Source organism: Pelodiscus sinensis, chromosome 5, assembly GCF_052426305.1.
Source record: "Pelodiscus sinensis isolate ZL-2025 chromosome 5, ASM5242630v1, whole genome shotgun sequence".
NCBI classification, from domain to species: Eukaryota; Metazoa; Chordata; order Testudines; family Trionychidae; genus Pelodiscus; species Pelodiscus sinensis.
Window position 1 is genome coordinate 101,733,536 of NC_143056.1, and position 16,139 is coordinate 101,749,674.

Consider the following 16,139-nt stretch of genomic DNA (forward strand, 5'->3'; position numbering starts at 1 on the left):
AATCAATAAGAGGTAGTAGCCCTTATTCCTAGGACTAACTGGAGAACAAGGAACTTCTCACTGTGGGTACATCTACATAGCAGTGGTATTTCAGAATAATTAACATTATTCTGAAATAACATAATCTGCGTCTATACTACAAGCAGTTATTTCAGCATAATGTTGAAATACTGTCAGGCTGGAGGACTTCTTACTCCAACTCCTGTAACCCTCATTGTATGAGGAGTAAGGAAAGTCGGAGGAAGAGTGCTCTCTCTCTCTCTCAGACTTCCTGCTGTGCAGACAGCGCCAAAAGCCAAAATAAGCTATTTAACTTAAAGTATGTAATTGACATAGCTCAGGTTGCATAGCTTATTTCAGCTTTAGCCCTGCTGCGTAGACGTGCCCTGTGAGTAAAGATGGCTCCGTCTAGCCCTTCCTGCACAAACTTCAAAGTGTGACCCAAAGTAAGACTTGAATGACGGTCATAGAACTGACTTCTCATAAAGACTAGTTAATTCCATGCAGCAAGATTCCTATGTAAACTCATTAACTGCTAATTTCCACTCTGCCCATTGTGAAAAATTATGTTTAATGAATGGAGACTGTAGAATTGTTTGATATAGGTTGGGAATTTCAAAAGTCCCATTCAATTAATGGAGATGAGTATTGTGGTATTAATGAAAACTTGATTATTCTCCCTGTTAACTGAACACCTTAGATGAATTTGGCAGTGAGCATTTAATTAAATGTTTGTTTTGTATGGATGTTGACTCAGTGTACACTGACTGAACAGAGAAGGGTAGTTTTGCACCCTGAGCTGTTTCAAGCAAGCCATACTGTATTTAAAAAAAAACAGTTTAAGTGTGTGTTCTGTAGACTTTAATATTCAACTATAAACTAACAGAACATTTAACTATTGTATTTGATATATAAAATAAAAGTGAAAATTTTGGGAAATGCAAACACTGAACTTTGGGCCATCATACTGCGATGAATAAATGTTGTATGTTGGTCTATATTTCATGTTGACTCAGTGTAGGACATTTTATATAAACCTGGGCTGCTGGTCCTGGGATTGGATGAATAAACATTAAAATTCCCCAATCTGCTCTTCAACAGTTAATGAGAGTACTTGAAACACGGGGTACTCTGTGCCTTACCCAAAGAACTGGGTAAGTATCTCATTTAAAATGCACAGAGACATAATATGGCTAGCATATAAACTTCACCTTCAAAATAAATGAGAATCTTTTAAAAGTGTTAAAGCTACACAATAATATTTAGCAATTGATTATTAACATTTTTAAATGACTGCACCACAATGAGTAAGTGTGCAGTGTTTAAAAAAAAACAGTGTTTTATTCTAAAATATTCAACAGCAGTGCCACCCTAGATACAGCCGACATAGCAGATCGGACTACCGCAACAGCCATAGTCATGAGAAGGGCCTCATAGTTCAATTCTGCAGCTTTCCCTGAGAGATCCATTGAGCCACAGAAGACTTTCCATTCAACGGCCAGAAATTATTCATAGCCAGCACTAACAAAGTTCTGTATTCCATGAAGGAGTCTAGAGCAACTCTCCAATCTCTGGGCATCCACAATCCTGCAAATACGAGAAGAAAATATACTCATCGATATAACATCAACAGAACCACTCCAGAGGCAGGGGTCAGTGATGACGCTAACCCTCTAACAGCTGTCAGCAATTGCAACCTTCTAATAAGCAAATTTGAGTCATACGTCGAGGGTCATGAACAAGGTTCCCTGTAAGCTGTGCTCCCGTGTGGGTGCACATCCCTTTTCTGAGCCCTGCACAGAGGTTCAGTTGATCAACTGGGGAAGGGGGTGGAGCACTCACCCGCTTGAAGGAGCAGACTCCACAGTAGCTGTTGCTACTGCCTGCTATAAATGGAAAAGCGGGATCCACCTCTACTCCAGGGCTGGGCAAAAGATGAGCTGCGGGCCCGATCTGACCACGAGAGCCCCAGCCAGCTCCCCAGCTCCACCTGGCACTCAGGAAAGCCGGGTGCAGGACCACATGTGTGTTTGTGAATGCTAAGAGCCTAGAGAGAGGGGAAACAGGCTTCTCATACTGCCCCTGCCCCCAGTAGCTCCCATTGGCCGGTTTTGGCCAATAGCAGCTGCCTGTTTGCAGGGCAAGCAGCATGTGAAGTGCCCCTCCCCCTCATTCCCAGGGTCACAGCATTCAGTTCAGAACAATAAACATGGCTCCTGCAGCTCCCCTGAGCACATACAGGGGCTCAGAGGTAGGCTTAGGAATATGCTGGGATGCTGGCTGGGAGCTATGTAAGGTCTCCCAGCCAAAGTCTATCTCTGGCACCCCAGCCCCTCTCTCCCTCCCCCCAATCCTCTGTCCTACTCCATGTAACCCAAACCTTCTGCACCTATACACCGTCCCAAACACTGCATCCCCTCCTATGCCCCTCCTCAGGTCACAACCCCCTCCCAGACCTTGCACCCCAAGCCGCTATCCCTGGTCACAGCCCACATCCCTACACCCCCTTCTGTACTCCTGCCAGAGGTCACAACCCCCTCTCAGGCCCTGCACCCCCCTCCTCACCTCAATCTGTTGCTCCAGAATACAGTCCCTTACTTCACCCAAACTCCCTCCCAGATCCCACACCCCAATCTCTTACCCAAAGCTCCCTTCTGCACCTAACCTCTATCTCAGACCCCCACACCTCCTCCCTTAATATCATGGAAGAGTGCCATCCTTGGCCACTTACCAGATTCAGTAATATGTCTTTTTCAGTCTGTTGTTTAAAAAGTCAGAATTGTCACAGAACACAGTAACATGGACTAACATTCCGAATTAAATATCACAGTATCATCAGCTCAAAGGCCTCTGAATGGTGTCCCTAGGGTGAATAAAAGGGCAAACAAATGACACAGCATATTTACCTGATTAGCAAAAAGGAGGCAACATTTTGTATCATCACTGGGATCCTTTGTGATGTGATGGATCAGCTGCAACGTGGGAGTTATTCCTATTCAAACAAAAGACTATTACAGATGAGCTTTTCCATTTCGCTCATATGAAAGCCACAGTATTAGACAACAAAAGATTACTTCAGTGGCAGTTTTGTCTGCATGAAGCCACAAGATCAGGCCCATTACATCCCAATTTCTGATCATGTCAGCTATAAAATGTCTTCTTTTTAGTCAAAAAAAATACAAAGTAACACTTTACCTAGTGCTTTATTAGCATTCAGTAATAATCACTGAAAGGATAGGCAAAGTAAATATTATAACCCCATTGTACTGAGGTTGAGACAGATTCAGAGATGCTAAACTAATTTATTATGTGATCTTGGGCAAGTCACTTAAGAACCATGATGAATAGTGATAGAAATGTAGCCGTGTTAGTCTGGTGTAGCTGAAACAAAATACAGGACTATGTAGCACTTTAAAGACTAACAAGATGGTTTATTAGATGATGAGCTTTCGTGGGCCAGACCCACTTCCTCAGATCAAATAGTGGAAGAAAATAGTCACAACCAGATTAATTGTACCAAAGGATACAATTAAAAAAAATGAACACATATGAAAAGGACAAATCGTATTTCAGAACAGAAGGAAGATATGGGGGGGAGGGAGAAGGAAGGTAAATGTCTGTGAGTTAATGGTATTAGAGGTGGGGAAAGGTAGATGTCTGTGAGCTAATGGTATTAGAAGTGATAATTGGGGAAGCTATCTTTGTAATGGGTAAAGTAGTTGGTGTCTTTGTTCAACCCCCCGTGGAGAGTGTCGAATTTTAGCATGAATGACAGTTCAGAGGATTCCCTTTCAAGTGCAGATTTGAAAGTCTTCTGGAGTAGGATGCATGTAATTAGGTCATTGAGACAGTGTCCTTTCTGGTTGAAATGGCAAGAAACTGTTTTTTCACAAAAACTGTTTCTTTGTTTCACAAAGTGCTACATAGTCCTGTATTTTGTTTCAAGAGCCATGACAGAACTCATGTGATTCTGGCTCTCAGGCTTAAGCTCAGAGCACACTGCTCCTTTTCTATGTTGTTATAATTTATCAATGCCGTGGCAATGCCCCACATCTGCCAGTAGACTAAGGTGCCTATTATCCTAGGACTGTAAAAAACAGAAAAAAACAGTCTAAGCCCTGAATATCTTAGTATAAAGGAGAGGAATTCCACAATGTTCAGGAACTTTAAAATAATATGTTAATTTTAACCAAATGGAATGTTGAAATATTACATCCATGTACCAATGGGAGCACTATTCAGCAACAAATTCAACTGAGACACCCTTCAGTTACAAAGTAAACAGAAAATGTCTCCATAATCATCAAAACTCTCTAAAGCTCTCTTGTGAGGTACTTGCCATCAGCACAACAGTTTCACCTGCTGCTCCAGCTATCATCCCAAGATGTTTTACAAACTTTCTTTGTGCTTCAGACTTCTTTAAAAATGGCGGCGCCCGGCAATATGCAAATGAAGCCCAGGAAATTCAAATCCTGGGCTTCATTTGCAACTCCGGTTGCCTACATTACCACCCTAGTTCGAACTAGGGTGGTAGTGTAGACATCCCCAAAGTGTCTTGCATGCTGGCAACATTCCACTCCTGCTATGCCTAGAATCCTCTTGAGGGATTCCTCCTTCATTAATTTCAGGCTCCTCACACATTCTCATGGCTCTGCACAACTTCCTCGGTCTCTGTCTCTGCTCTCATCTCACAACCTTTACTCATTCTCTGCACTCAGAATAGCCCAGTTTCAGCAATCAAAGGCTTCCTCTCCTCCTCCAAATGTTTCCTTTGAAACACCTCTTTTGGAAGCCTTCCCATGATAAATAGAGGTGAGCAAAAGAAAATTTTCTCTCCCATTGAACATTTTTAAAGTTCAGAAGTTTTCCTGTTCAGCATCAAAATGAATGTGAAGCCTTTCAAAACAAATTTAGACAAAAACAGAGACCTGCACACACATCCCAAAAATATTGAAAACTTTTCTGATTAAAATGTTGTTGATCCTCATCTTTTCCTGCTAAAAGTTTGGGTTTCAGTGAATCAGCATTTCAATTAAAAATGTTTCACTGAAAAATTCCTGACCAGTTCTAGCAATGAACTCGTCAGTCATTAGGTTCCCAGCCTTAAAGTGTCTGTGCTGTTTTCCCATACTGGGTACCCATTTCAGCTCCTGGATAAAGCAACTTTGGCCTGATTCAGATTTTGCATGGATTTTACACTGAAGTCAGTAGTTAGACTAATTTATCCTAGTATGAGAGCTCAACCAGCCCCCAGATCTTTCTACAAGCTTTGTAGAGGACTCTGCTCCTACGATCTTCTCCAAATAATACATCTCATTAGAACAACTTTGAAACTTAGAGAAGAAGCCTCAGGTATAGCTGAATCTGACACTTATTTTCTGCTAACAGAAACTGTCAATAGCAGCAGCATAGTTTTAGGCTGAGCTGCCTTTAGCTAATCATTGCTGAAAAAATAGCAGGGAAGAGCTCCCGGCTCCAATGTATTGGCTACTAGAGGTGTTAACTATCAGGAATTTGTTTAAACATGTAACCGCTTGGAACTATAGCGGTTACATATGCTATGCTGGGAGTGGGGGGCTGGACAGAAGCCGATACTCGCGGGGAGCTGGCTTAAAAGCTGGATCAAGGTGAGCACTGGCTCCTGCCCCCCACCTCACCTCCCCGCACTGCTTCTGATTAAGGAGCAGCAGCATGGGGAACTGGCTTGAAAGCCACTTCCTATGTGTACCAGCTCCCACCTGCCCCTCCTCCCTCCCCACACTGCAGCCTCTCTACCAGAGCACGGGGGGTGAGAGAGCAGGCAGCTCCCCACTGGGCCCCCTTGCCACTTCTGATCCCATCCCTCTGCTGCCACCTGTTATGGGTCATTGCCCAGGCTCATCAGTTAATCGTGTAGTCAACTGCATGTTGGCATCCCTGTTCGACACGGTGCCAAAATAGGAACAATGGTCTGCTCCCTCGCCAAGTCCTCCTGGCTGATTTATTAGAGGGGTTCCTCTCAAATAAACTGGTGTTCCAACTTCCAAAGAACTGCTCTGACAATTGACAGGTTTTTCTGCAGTGTCGCTCCTCCCTCCCCAAGTCCTTGAAGAAAAAGGCATCCAAAAGACACCCCCCTCAGGCCAGGCATTGGCAGTGAGCCACAGCGGGGAGTGTGCATTATCCCTGGCTGTCCCTGTGCACCAGATAAATGGGCTTCATGCTCCATGTCTAATATCCAGCACCTTCCAGCACCACTTTAAAATAAATAATAACCTGGAGGATTTTGGCCATCAAATCACTCTGTCATGGAGTGTTGGAGAGGGGGTCCCTGACCCTGCACCCCCACCTGCAGCCAGATGTGACTATCAGCTAGCAGGTAGAATAGATGGTCTACTGGTTCACAGGCACACAGTGTAGCAAGGGATTGATGTTAACACAGGAGCCAGGGCAGGCAGCATTATTCTCTCGGGCTGTGTCTACATTGACATGATTTTACACAAACACGGCCACTTTTCTGCAAAAACATGCTGCCTGTCTACACTGGAGAGGAGTTCTTGCGCAAGACACTGATGTTCTAATGTGTGAAATCAGTGCTTCTTGCGCAAGAACTATGATGCTCCCGCTCAGGAATAAGCCTTCTTGCGCAACTGTTCTTGCACAAAAGGCCAGTGTAGACAGGCAACATGAATTTCTTGCACAAGAGAGCGTCTACACTGCCATGGATGCTCTTGTGCAAAAGCAAATCTCTTGCGCAAAGGCACATGCCAGTGTAGACGCTCTCTTCTGGAAGAGTTTTTGCACAAAATCATGCCAATGTAGACATAGCCTCGGAGGCAAGGGGCTCCCAGGTCCTGATCTCAGCCTCATCTCTCATTGTAGCCCAGCCAAGACAGATTCTTCTCACAGGCCCTACCCCCCAGCATGGTGCAGCCCCACCTATCCTTTGTCTCCCTTCCTGGCCAGGAGTTATCTCCTGTGTCTGGCCCTCAGGTGTCTGGGCCCAATACACATCTGCAGTGAGTCATGCTCAGCCTCTCCCTTCTCATGCAGAGAGTGCTGCCGGGATGGGGGGACCTGAGGTATACCCCCCCACACACACACACACAACCCAATACAGCAAAGACTGAGTGTAATACCACCCCCACTACATCACACTCTTTCTTAAAGAAGGTTACATTTTGGACAAAAACTACTGTATTAGACAGCATTTTAAAATGTCACTGAAATCCAATCTGCTCCTTCCTAAGGCAAGCATTACCGTTGACACTCAGATAGTAAGCCTGTCCAGTTAGATTCAATTGTCTGTAAACAAAAAGGCTACAAATATTTACCTTTATAATTAAGTCAACATAATCTTTTACTTCATCACTCGAAACTGGGGTGTAGGCCTGAATGACAAGATTACCACTGATTTTGGAAGCGAGGTAAACATGTTGGCCTAGGGAGAAAGAGTTACAATCTAATTATCCCTTTCAGGGGAAAGAGAAAACATATGCAATATAATGCCAATAAGAGCATTAGAAGTTAGCCATGATAGGTAAATCGCATTGGACTATAGAATCATAGAATACTAGGACTGGAAGGGACCTCGAGAGGCCACCGACTCCAGTCCCCTGCCTTCATGGCAGGACCAAATACTGTCTAGACCAGGCATGTCCAAAGTCCGGCCCGCGGGCCAATTGCGGCCCGTGTTCCGGTTTAATACGGCCCCCGCTTCCTCCCCCTCTCCTGGCTCCCTGGCGCTCTTTTGAACTGGCGCACCCAGCGCGCCGCTTCTGACTGCGCCACCGCCCATGGCCTCCGCGGTCCTAGAGCCTGCCCTGTAGGGCACGTCCACAGCCCCGCTCCCCCGCTCGGCTGCGGGTTCGCCCTGCCCTCTCCGCCCGCCTCTGACCCCGCGGGCCCTCCGCCTTGGGGCTGAGAGTGCGGGGACGGCCCTCACGCATGTTCACTTCTTCAAATCTGGCCCTCTTTGAAAAAAGTTTGGACACCCCTGGTCTAGACCATCCCCGATAGACATTTATCTAACCTACTCTTAAATATCTCCAGAGATGGAGATTCCACAACCTCCCTGGGCAATTTATTCCAGTGTTTAACCACTCTGGCAGTTAGGAACTTTTTGCTAATGTCCAACCTAAACCTCCCTTGCTGCAGTTTAAACCCATTGCTTCTTGTTCTATCCTCAGAGGCCAGGAAGAACAATTTTTCTCTCTCCTCCTTGTGACACCCGTTTAGATTCCTGAAAACCACTATCATGTCCCCCTCTCAATCTTCTCTTTTCCAAGCTAAACAAGCCTAATTCTTTCAGTCTTCTTTCATAGGTCATGATCTCTAGACCTTTAATCATTCTTGTTGCTCTTTAGAACATAAGAACGGCCGTACTGGGTCAGACCAAAGGTCCATCTAGCCCAGTAGCCTGTCTGCCGACAGTGGCCAGCACCAGGTGCCCCAGAGAGGGTGGACTGAAGACAATTATCAAGTGATTTGTCTCCTGCTATCCTTCTCCAGCCTCTGACAAACAGAGGCCAGGGACACCACTTCTATCCCCTGGCTAATAGCCTTTTATGGACCTAACCTCCATGAAATTATCTAGCTTCTCTTTAAACTTTGTTATAATCCTAGCCTTCACAGCCTCCTCTGGCAAGGAGTTCCACAGGTTGACTACACGCTGTGTGAAGAACTTTATTTTATTAGTTCTAAACCTGCTACCCATTAATTTAATTTGGTGTCCTCTAGTTCTTCTATTATGGGAACTAATAAATAACTTTTCTTTATCCGCCCTCTCCATACCACTCATGATTTTATATACCTCTATCATATCCCCCCTCAGTTTCCTCTTTTCTAAAAAGAAAAGTCCCAGTCACTTTAACCTCTCTTCATATGGGACCCGTTCCAAACCCCTAATCATTTAAGTTGCCCTTTTCTGAACCCTTTCCAAGGCCACAATATCTTTTTTGAGGTGAGGAAACCACATCTGTACACAGTATTCAAGATGTGGGTGTACCATAGTTTTATACAGGGGCAGTAAGATATTCTGTGTCTTATTTTTCTATCCCTTTTTTAATAATTACTAACATCCTATTTGCCTTTTTGACCGCTGCTGCACACTGTGTGGACGTTTTCAGAGAACTGTCCACCATAACTCCAAGATCTCTTTCCTGATTTGTCATAGCCAAATTAGCCCCCATCATACTTTATGTATAGTTGGGGTTATTTTTCTCGCTTATCCACATTACATTTCATGTGCCATTTTGTTGCCCAATCACTCAGTTTGGTGAGATCTCTTTGGAGTCCCTCACAGTCCACTTCTGTCTTGACTATCCTAAATACTTTAGTATCATCCGCAAACTTTACCACCTCACTGCTTACCCCTTTCTCCAGATCATTTATGAATAAGTTGAAAAGGATTGGTCCCAGGACTGACCCTTGGGGGACACCTCTCCATTCTGAAAATTTACCATTTATTCCTACCCTTTGTTTCCTTTCTTTTAACCAGTTCTCTATCCATGAAAGGACCTTCCCTCTTATCCCATGGCCATGTAATTTATACAAGAGCCTTTGGTGATGGACCTTGTCAAAGGCTTTCTGAAAATCTAAGTATACTATATCTACTGGATCCCCCTTGTCTGCGTGTTTGTTAACCCCTTCAAAGAACTTAATAGATTAGTAAGACATGATTTCCCTTTACAGAAACCATGTTGACTTTTGTCCAACAAATTATTTTCTTCTACATGCCTCACAATTTTATTCTTTAATATTGTTTTGACTAATTTGCCCAGTAGTGAAGTTAGACTTACCAGTCTATAATTGCCAGGATCGCCTCTAGAGCCCTTTTTAAATATTGGTGTCACGTTGGCTACTTTCCAGTCATTAGGTACGGAAGCCAATTTAAACGATAGGTTACAAACCATCGATAATAGTTCAGCAATTTCCCATTTGAGTTCTTTTAGAACCCTTGGATGAATGCCATCTGGTCCTGGAGATTTGTTAACATTAAGTTTTTCTATTTGTTCCAAAACCTCCTCTAATGACACGTCAATCCGGAACAGTTCCTCATATTTATCACCCACAAAGGACAGTGCAGATTTGGGAATCTCCCTAACATCCTCAGCCATGAAGACTGAAACAAAGAAATTTGCTGGATCTTCTCCAATTTCTCCACTTTCTTGAAATGTGGTGCCCAGAACTGGACACAATACTCCAACTGAGGCCTAATCAGCACAGAGTAGAGTGGAAGAATGACTTCTCGTGTCTTGCTCACAACACACCTATTAATGCATCCTAGAATCATATTTGCTTTTTTTGCAACAGCATTGCACTGACTCATATTTAGCTTGCAGTCCCCTATAACCCTTAGGTCCCTTTCTCCCGTACTCCTTCCTAGACAGTCGCTTCCCATTCTATATGTGTGAGACTGATTGTTCCTTCCTACATGGAGCACTTTGCATTTGTCCTTATTAAACTTCATCCTGTTTACCTGAGACCATTTTTCCAATTTGTCCAGATCATTTTGAATTATGACTCTATCCTCCAAAGCAGTTGCAACCCCTCGCAACTTGGTATCATCTGCAAACTTAATAAGCATATTCTTTCTGCCGATATCTAAATAATTGATGAAGATATTGAACAGAACCGGTCCCAAAACAGACCCCTGTGGAACCCCACTTGTTATGCCTTTCCAGGAGGACTGTGAACTGTTAATAACTTCCCTCTGAGAACGGTTACCCAGCCAGTTATGCACCCACCTTACAGTAACTCCATCTAAGTTGTATTTGCCTAGTTTATTGATAAGAAGATCATGCGAGACCATATCAAATGCCTTACTATAAGTTACATCATCATCTAGTCATACAAATCCTAGAACCATTCTTCACTACTTTTAAGTCTAATCAGATAAATGCTACTATTACAAATACATTCTAGATCCTTTAATATGTATATTTATGTAATCCATGATTATCATGCCACTATCAGGAGTATCCAATACACAAACCCCACATATGTGAGGACAACAACAATACTAAAAATTCCTTTTACAACTATGAAATAAATTGCTGAAGTATACCAGGTAGGCTTTTTGGTTCATTTTTTGTGCACACTGTGGACATTATCAGTAGATGGATCTTTGGCCCCTTTCTTCCAGAGTCACTTCAGATACTGGAAAAACACTTTGCCCATTGTGAGTATTATGTCTTTCCAGTTCATGCCAATAAAGAAATGCCGTGCCTAAATCTGTAATTCCAGACTAGGGATGTAAGCGACTAGTTGACTACCCAATAAGCATAGTCTTATTGGATAGTTGAGTCACTACTCGACTAGTTGCTTCACCCAGTACCGGTTACTCCCAGGATGATCTCAGCAAGGGAGGGGAGCAGGGAGCCAGGTGCCAAGGGAGGCAGAGGTGCGGTGGGAAATGGTGCGAGTGGGCAGTGAATCAGTCCTTGCTTGCACCGGTCCGACTGCTGCACCTCTGCCTTTGAAATGTAGCAAGAGCCCCTCAGAGGCGGTGCAGTGGGAACCCAGGGCATGTGGGGACTCAAGCAGGCCCCACTCACCCTTGTTTCCCTGCTGCGCCTTTTAAAGTCAGTAAGAGCCATGGGCAGCTCCTAATACATTTAAAAGGCAGAGGCACAGCAGGAATAGTGAGCGCCCCACCCCATCCCTTATCGACTAATTGAGTAGTCAATGGAAATTCCATCAACTACGCAATTAGCTGCTTACTCAATATTTAACATCCCTATTCCAAACCCTTACTGTTAAAAAATTAAGATAGATAATCATCAGTATTTCTACCGGACAGAATATTTCTGCTTTGTTGCAGCTTAAACAGGGAATACTCTTTTATCAATGAACAATTCCTACTGCCACGTATAGTGGCTGATCTCCATGGTTACAAGTAGGGATGTTAAAATGTGAGTAAATGATTAACCATGTAATCACTGAATATTTCAGCAGTTACATGCGGGGCAGCAGCCAGCTCCTTGGGAACCAGTGCATGGAGTGCCCTGGCTCCCACCTGCCACCATGTTCCCAGGGAACCAGCTGCTGCCCTGCACTGCCGCCTCTGCTACAGGCAGGTCCCAACTCCCAGGGAGCCAGACCAGGAGCTGTGTGTAGCCATGTAGCAGTTTCGGTAACTCTTGCTTATCAATTACAGGCCGTCCTTGCTGTAAGTCCAAGATACATTCAAAAAAACTTGGCCTTGTAGCAAAACAACTTAAAGCGGAGAATTTTTTCCCGCGACTGATTTCCATATGTGCAAATTTGCGAGGGGGGGAGAGGATTGCACAGCTTATGAGTGGGGAATGGGAGGACTTATAATACATCCGTTCCTACAAGCATCAATGACTTTCGTGTATCCCAGGGCAACTTATATCCCTAATTATGACAAGATGCTGCAGGCTCTACCCATATATATTCACATGCAACATACATTTTCCACTATATGTGTATATTTGACAAGTGGCTCAGTTTATCCAAGTCAATCTAGTCACAAGTATATTTGGGATTTATGAAAAAATGAAAGCACATGTAATTTGGCTTTTGCTCCCAGTCGATGGTACCCTATGGTTGCTTCAGCATGATATTATACAACAGAGGGTATGCTTATTAAGTTACAGTAATGGTCAGGTAGCCACAGGACACTGGGTTTAGACATAAACACTGGGTTTAGTAGGAAATTTAGGGTTGTTGCTACACTTCAAAGCAGAGGGTGCTGCAGGGAGCATGGGGCAGCCCCTTGTTGACTCTGCTCCCCACGGCATTTCAAAGCAGCAGCTCATGTGGAGCCTGGAGTCATCAGGGGAGTCCCCTGCAGCCCCACTGCTTTGAAACACCACAGAGATCCCAGTGTCAGGCTCCACATGGTGTTTCAAAGCAGCAGCGCTACACCGAGCCCAGGGTCAGTGGGGGAGTCCCCAGCTGATCTCGGACTCCATGCAGAGCTGGCTCTTTGAAATGCCAAGTGCAGCCTGGGGACACCATCTCTGGGGCAAAGGGTGTTGGCCCTCCTGCAGCTGCCTGGGTAGGCAGAAGTGGGGGAAGAGACTCAAACCCACCACCTTGTGCTCCCCCTGGCAAATGCCCTATCCCACTCCAGATCACATTCCACCTCCAGAGAGTCTCTTATCCTGTGTTGGCTGTCTGGTCACTTCCAGGATGGGCAGGGGAGGGTGCCACTAACAGCATTGAGCAGGCAGGACTTGAGCCCACCACCTTGCGCTCCCCAGGCAATTGCTCTATTCACTAGGCCACTCCAGAACCCAGCCCACTTCCTGGACATCCTTTTTCTGGTTTTCCTAATACCAGAGCCTGCTCCATCCCTGGGAAGGCGGGTCTTGGAGGGAGGAGGGGCGGGTGAGGGGAAGGATGGAGGACAAATCCAACCCACCACCCTATGCTGGCCAGATGAATGCCCTCTCCACTAGGCTGCTCCAGAACCCATCCCACCACCATACCTTCAGGACATTCCTTATTCTGCCTTCCTAGTATCAGAGCCTGCTCTATCCCTGGGGAAACTGCTGTTAGCTGTCCAGCTGCTCCAAGGGTGGACAGGACTATAGCACACCACCCTGCGTTCCCCATGCAAACACCCTATCTCCAGCCCACTCCAGAACCCACTGGAGGAGAGGGGGAGGCAGCGAATAGAGGGGCCCAGGTGACCCTGTTACCTGGAGAGAAGACAATGGACTGGGGAGGGGCTGTTGCAAGGGATATTGGAGGCTCTTCTGGAAGAGTGTGGGGCTGATCAGGACAAAGACCAGAGCAGGCAGGACTCAGCTGGCTGCAGGGAGACTGATGTGCAGGCTGAGGGCCCAGGCCTACAGGCCTGAGAGATCCTTTGCTGCGTTCAAAGCTCAATAAACCCTCCTGTTTTGTGCTGGCTGAGAGTCACTCTGGTCTAGAGAACAGGGTGGCATTAGTCCCTCTGGGAGTGGAGGCCCCGGGGGTCCAGAGGGAGTGGACCCCCCCCGAAAGGGTCCATGGCAGAGGCAGGCATGAGGAAAGCCCTGAGAAAGGGCTGTCTCACTGCCACTGGAGTGGAGTGGGCACCCCAAGAGAGGGTCGCCACACTGGAGTGGACTCCGTGAGAAAGGGCTGACCCACTGCTGCTGGAGTGGAGTGAGCTCCCCGAGAAGGAGCTGCCACACTAGAGAGGGGGGTAAGGGGCTGAGTGTGGGCACGACCTGTGAGTTGTGACAATGTGGCAGCAGAGGGTGGTTTGGCAGTGCACCCTGTAGACCGTTGGCTGCATAGGCGCCAGAGTGCTAGCTAGAAACGAACGAACGTGTTGAAGGAACCAGCGGGGAAATGGCCTATGTCCAGCTCCATAAGAGTGACCTGGCATGTCTGTGTAGGGGCAGGGGGCTGAGTGTGGGGGGAGGGCCTCACTAAGGAGCAGCTAATAGCTCAGCTTGTGGAGAATGACCAGTTGGTGCTACAGACTCCGGTTCCAAGCAGGGCTCCTGGGATGCCCGAAGAGCCAGGGAGCAGCCGGGGGGAGGAGGGGCAGCCAGTATAGAAGCCAGGATTCTGTCAGAGCTGACTCCCCAGCTAGTGCAGGGGAGCCCTAATCTGGGTTCTCCCTGGAGAAGCGAGCTGGAGCTGGAGGAGCAGAGGCTGAGAGAGTGAGAAGACTGTGTCCAGCAGTGGGAGCATGAGCTGTGGCTGGAGCTGGAGTGACAGACCAAGAGGACCTGCCTGGGGGTAAGTGAGGAAGGGCCCTGAGATGGCAGTTCTGGGGGGAAGCTGGACTCCAAGCTGCTTCCCCCGATTAGGGAGAGGGATGACATGGATGCCTTCTTCACAGCCTTCGAGAGGGCTTGTGACCTGCACCGGATCGACCCTGCAGACAGGCTTCGCAACCTGACCCCCCTGCTGGGGCCCAAGGCCATAGTGACATTTAGCCAGGTGGATGGGATTGAGACCAGGACAATGAGCTGTTCAAACAGGCCTTGCTGCTGAAGTTTGAGCTGACCCCCGAGGCATACTGGACATGGTTCCAGGGCCTGCGCAAGTCCCCTGGTGCCACCTACAAGGAGGTGGTCAGCTTGCTGAGGGATTATCTCCACAAGAGGGGGAAGGAGCTGGGGTCACCACCACCAGGGACACATACAACCTGGTGGGGCTGCTGGAGCAGATGTATGTCATTCCCATCCCCCCCACATGCACGTGCTCACACACACACACACACACACACACACACACACACACACACACATATATATAAATGAGGTAAACTATATAGTGGAGCTGTCCAACCTGGGCCACTGTCAGCAGGTGCACCATGTCAACATGATGAAGCTGTACCGGCACAGAGAGGGTGCTGGCCATGCGTGGGCAGTGAGGGCCCTGGTGGGTCTCCTCCCAGAGGCTGAGGCTGGCACCTCGCTGGAGTCAATTCCCCTCTTCGACCAGCTAACCCCGGCCCAGCAGGCACAGATCAGAGAGGTGCTGTGTTCCTACCAGCAACTGTTCTCCCAGCCTGTGCTCACTAACCTGGCTGTGCACCGGGTGGAGATGGGAGCTCATCCTCCGATCTGGTGTACCTCTTTCAGGGTCACTGAGAAAGCAGCAGGAACCCAGGATCCTATCCACTAGGCCACTCCAGTACCCATCCCACCTACAGGACATCCTTTATCCTGCCTTCCTAATGGCATTGCCTGCTCCATACCTGGGGAAGCTGGTGTTGGAGGTGGCAGGGGACTCGAGCCCACCACCATCCTGCACTAGACTCAAACCTATCTCCCTATCCACTAGGCTTCTCCAGAACCCATCCCACCTCCCTACCATCAGGACATCTCTTATCCTGCTTTCTATTTTTCTTGGTACAGTGGTTAAAATAACTCTTCTTTGGCTTGATTATTCCTTAAAATAAAAAATACCTTGCCATTATATTTAGGATCTTTTCTAAACTGACTTTTGAATGCAGATTTTCAAACACTCTGCCATGTTAAAAAATGCATGAGAAATTGTGCAGCTAATTTGCTTTGACAGTGACTGAAATTTCACCAGCAAATTGGGTATTTGTGCATGGCCATAGTTATTTGGGCATTAGATAAACAACTGCTGTTTTCATGTGAAAATATCAGATTTACAAGGATCACCTTGTTAGGGTATTTGCTTATGAAAATTAGTCAGCATCAGTTCAGCATGTG

At 46.4% G+C, this 16,139-nt stretch overlaps 1 long non-coding RNA gene across 1 annotated transcript; it reads right to left on the reverse strand.

Moving 5' to 3' along the window:
* Positions 1-1,050: 1,050 nt before the first annotated feature.
* Positions 1,051-7,473, reverse strand: LOC142829191 (uncharacterized). Its single transcript, XR_012903595.2, has 3 exons — positions 7,314-7,473; positions 2,907-2,992; positions 1,051-1,587 (listed from the first exon to the last, which is right to left on the reverse strand). It is a non-coding gene; the product is annotated as an uncharacterized LOC142829191 (long non-coding RNA).
* Between the last annotated feature and the right edge of the window lie 8,666 nt (positions 7,474-16,139).